Below are 5000 nucleotides of genomic sequence, written 5' to 3'. Positions count from 1 at the left end.
AAAATAAAATAAAATAGAATAAAGAAATAAAATAAAATAGAAATAAATAAATAAATAAATAAAAACAATAATAATAATAATAATAAAAAATTTTAAAAAATAAATAAAAATAAGTAAAATAGCAGAACAGCAGAGAACGAAACTGCTGTCCCGACTACCATGGCTAGAATTTGATTAAAAAGTGGAAATCGTCTTGCCTCAAGTTACATCCCCACTCTCTCAGCTAAGAGGCCTTCAGGACAGTCAGCAGCTGACATCAGGGACCAAACATTGAGCTGAATGGGACCAGATGCCAACTAGACCCAAAGGCTGCAGCATCAAGAGCCAGCGCAATTTTACCTCATAGCTTTTTTTGGGTTTTTTTTTTGTTTTTTTTTTGAGTCATTGTCCTTCACAAAAGATTCAAACTATGAACTCCAAAATGCACTGTTATGTAGCACCACTTATGATGCTGTAAATCAGGCACCGCCATAGAAGTAGAAGGAGGTGAACGCACGGTAAGGAAGAAGTCACAGACGCAGACACAGACACAGACACAGACAGACAGAGACAGCGACATCGTTCATCATAATTATCATGCCCCACTGGGAAGCAGCAGCCTTCATACCGTGTCTTGACTGTCTCTGTCTCTGTGTTGTTTATGTGTTTATTTATTTATTTGTTTATTTATCGTGACATAACACACAGTGTGTCGTTCTCGTCATAACACACAGGTCACGTGATATAAGTCATCACCTCGGCGGTGAAGGGAGCCGATAGGTGGGGGAGGTCTGGAGCCCAGTGTTCATACAGTGCACTGTCCTCCTATATAGGTCTTTGTTGTCTCTTGGCTTCAGCTCAGTGCAGAGAAAGGGAAGGTGGGGAGGAGGGGGAGGGGAGGAGGGAGAAGAGAGAGAGAGAGAGAGAGAGAGAGAGAGAGAGAGAGAAAGGGGTGGTGAAAGTATATAGGGGACTTTTCGTCTTTGTCAATGCCTTCCTTTCTCTTTGCCTCGGTCCATCTCTGTCTTTTCCCCCCTATCTGTCTGTCTGTCTGCCTGTCTCTGTCTCTCTCTCTGCATCTATGTGTCTCTTCTCTCTGTCTGTCTGTCTATATCTCTGTCTGTCTCTATCTCTGTGTGTGTCTGTATATGTGTGTGTGTGTGTGTGTGTGTGTGTGTGTGTGTGTGTGTGTGTGTATCCATCTATCTATCTATCTATCTATATTTATATATGTGGTATTACTGAAGATAGCGGGATGACGATCATGATAATAATCATGATCATGATTATGATTATGATGTGTATGTGATCGTAGTATGTGTGTATATGTGCGAGCGCGCGCGCGTGTGTGTGTGTGTGTGTGTGTTTGTGTGTGTGCGCGCGCGTGTCAGTGTGCGTGCTCGCGTGGGTTTGCGCGTGCGTGTGTGTGCGTATACGATTATGCGTGCGTCTGTGCTTGCGAGCATATGCGTGTGTCTAGGTGCATGCACGTTTTAATATACGGTGCATGCTTGTCATGATCACAGGGCACAATGAACAGAGGACAGTGAGTCACAGAGAGAGAGAGAGAGAAGAGAAAGGGGGGAGAGAGAGAAGAAAGAAGTGAAAGGGGAGAGAGAGAAGAAAGAAGTGAAAGGAGAGAGAGAGAGAGAGAGAGAGAAGAAGAAGAAGAAAGAAGTGAAAGGGGGGAGAGATAAAAAGGTGAAAGAGAGGAAGAAAGAAGTGAAAGGTGAGAGAGAGAGAAGAAAGAAGTGAAAGGAGAGAGAGAGAAGAAAGAAGTGAAAGGGGAGAGAGAGAAAAGAGAGAGAGAGAGAGAGGGAGAAGAAAGAAGTGAAAGGAGAGAGAGAGAAGAAAGAAGTGAAAGGGGAGAGAGAAAAGAAAGACGTGAAAGGGAGAGAGAGAAAAAAGAGAGAGAGGGAGAAGAAAGAAGTGAAAGGAAAGAGAGAGAGAGAAAGAAGTGAAAGGGGAGAGATAGAAGAAAGAAGTGAAAGGGGAGAGAGAGAAAAGAGAGAGGGAGAGATAGAAGAAAGAAGTGAAAGGGGAGAGAGAGAAAAGAGAGAGGGAGAGGGAGAAGAAAGAAGTGAAAAGGAGAGAGAGAAAAGAGAGAGAGGGAGACGAAAGAAGTGAAAGGGGAGAGAGAGAGAGATGAAATGAAATCTTTCAATGCTCTCTGGCCATGGGCACGTAAACATGAAGGGGGAAATCTCACTCATGAGCGCACACACATACACCACACTAAATAAACATAAATAAATAAATAATACCTTCATAACATAGTACGTTTTGCGACTTAGCATGTAAATTAAATTGACAGTAAGTCTATTCCTCATCTTTTTGCATACGTTTCTTCTTTGTTAACAGATTAAGAGACAGACAGACAGACAGACAGACAGAAGCGCGGGTGCGCGCGCGCTCTCTCTCACACACACACACACACACACACACACACACACACACACACACACACACACACACACACACCGCCGCACGAATACCACTACGATACAGACACACAGACCACAGACACAGACACAGACAGACGGAGACAGACGGGAGAGGCAGACATTCACAGCAGCATACATCAAAACAGAAGGGGCGATCGTTTATCATGCCACAAGCGAAAACGGAAGCTGTGTGTCTGGGGGTTGTCGCTACGTGTTCATGACAAAACGACAGCCCGCTGTTTCTCCTCACCTCCCTACCTCCACACCCCATCCTCCCCTTATCCCCCCCCCCCGCCCCCTCCACCCCCTCCACACGCCCTCCCCTTATTACTGGAAGGGAGGAGGAAGAAACGGGTGTGAGGTGGTGGTGGTGGTGGTGGTGGTGGTGAGGGTGGGGGGTATTGGAGGCAAGGACCCCTCTATACTATTGGTAGACAAATTTAAACACAAGCGCACAGGAACAGCGCATAATTTGTACACACACACACACACACACACACACACACACACACACACACACACACACACACACACACACACACACACACAGGCATATTTTGCTAATGGGTTGACGACGATGACTCTCTGTTTCTTTCTCTGTCTGTCTGTTTCTTTTCTGGTTCATCTTTCCTCTGTCGATGTCTCTGTCTCTGTCTTTCTCTGTCTGTCTCTGTCTGTCTGTCTGTTTGTCTGTCTGTCTGTCTCTGTCTCTATCTGTCTGTCTGTCTGTCTGTCTCTCTCTCTCACGAAATATTCACGAAAAGATGTGTGCACTGATGTACTTGCATGTGTCAACTACGCTCTACAAATATTGTTCCAGTCTATGTAGATTTGAATTGTTCCATTATCACAGCTGTTGCTTCTTCAGTAGACGAAAGAAAAGATAAAATCTTAATCCTTGAATAAAAAACGTTTTGAGTTCTGAGTTCTCTCTCTCTCTCTCTCTCTCTCTCTCTCTCTCTCTCTCTCTCTCTCTCTCACACACACACACACACACACACACACACACACACACACACACAAGCACTTACTTGGGAGTGAACAAACTCACACTGGCAGACACGCAAACATAAATAACCTCATTTTCCCTATGACAATGCAGGTGCCATAACTATCAGGCATTCAAAAAAAAGGTTTTTTTTGCAACAGACGTTAAAACGTACCTTTGACTGAAATAATATTCCTGAAAAGATGTGTGCATGTGCTAGCATGTGTCAACTTGAACTGCGCACTACAAATATTGTTCCAGTCTATATAGATTTGAATTGTTCCTTATCACAGCTGTTGCTTCTTCTGTTGTCTGACGAACTTTGTTTTTTCTTTCTCTTCTTCTTCTTCTCTCCTTCTTCCTCTCTCTCTCCTTCTTCTCTCCTTCTTCACTTTTCCTCTCTCTCCTCTCCATCCTCTTCCTTCTCTTCTTCTTCTCTTCTTCTTCCTTTTTCCTCTCTCTCTCCTCTCCATCCTCTTCCTTCTCTTCTTCTTCTCTCCTTCTTCCTTTTTCCTCTCTCTCTCCTCTCCATCCTCTTCCTTCTCTTCTTCTTCTCTCCTTCCTTTTTCCTCTCTCTCTTCTCTCCATCCTCTTCCTTCTCTTGTTCTTCCTTTTTCCTCTCTCTCTCCTCTCCATCCTCTTCCTTCTCTTCTTCTTCTTCTCTTGTTCTTCCTTTTTCCTCTCTCTCCTCTCCATCCTCTTCCTTCTCTTCTTCTTCTCTTGTTCTTCCTTTTTCCTCCCTCTCTCTCCTCTCCATCCTCTTCCTTCTCTTCTTCTTCCTTTTTCTTCTCTCTCTCTCTCCTCTCCATCCTCTTCCTTCTCCTCTTCTTCTCTCGTTCTTCCTTTTCCTCTCTCTCCTCTCCATCCTCTTCCTTCTCTTCTTCTTCTCTTTCTTCTTTTTTCTTCTCTCTCTCCTCTCCATCCTCTTCCTTCTCTTCTTCTTCTCTTTCTTCTTTTTTCTTCTCTCTCTCCTCTCCATCCTCTTCCTTCTCTTGTTCTTCCTTTTTCTTCTCTCTCCTCTCCATCCTCTTCCTTCTCTTCTTCTTCCTTTTTCTTCTCTCTCTCTCCTCCCCATCCTTTTCCTTCTCTTCTTCTTCTCTCCTTCTTCCTTTTTCTTCTCTCTCTTCTCTCCATCCTCTTCCTTCTCTTCTTCTTCTCTCCTTCCTTTTTCCTCTCTCTCTCCTCTCCATCCTCTTCCTTCTCTTCTTCTTCTGTCCTTCTTCCTTTTTCTTCTCTCTCTCCTCTCCATCCTCTTCCTTCTCTTCTTCTTCTCTTCTTCTTCCTTTTTCTTCTCTCTATTCTCTCCATCCTCTTCCTTCTCTTCTTCTTCTCTCCTTCCTTTTTCCTCTCTCTCTCCTCTCCATCCTCTTCCTTCTCTTCTTCTTCTCTCCTTCCTTTTTCCTCTCTCTCTCCTCTCCATCCTCTTCCTTCTCTTCTTCTTCTCTCCTTCCTTTTTCCTCTCTCTCTCCTCTCCATCCTCTTCCTTCTCTTCTTCTTCTCTCCTTCCTTTTTCCTCTCTCTCTCCTCTCCATCCTCTTCCTTCTCTTCTTCTTCTCTCCTTCTTCCTTTTTCCTCTCTCTCCTCTCCAT

This window comes from Babylonia areolata, chromosome 9, assembly GCF_041734735.1.
Source record: "Babylonia areolata isolate BAREFJ2019XMU chromosome 9, ASM4173473v1, whole genome shotgun sequence".
NCBI lineage: Eukaryota > Metazoa > Mollusca > Gastropoda > Neogastropoda > Buccinidae > Babylonia > Babylonia areolata.
Note: the sequence above shows the minus strand (reverse complement) of the source record.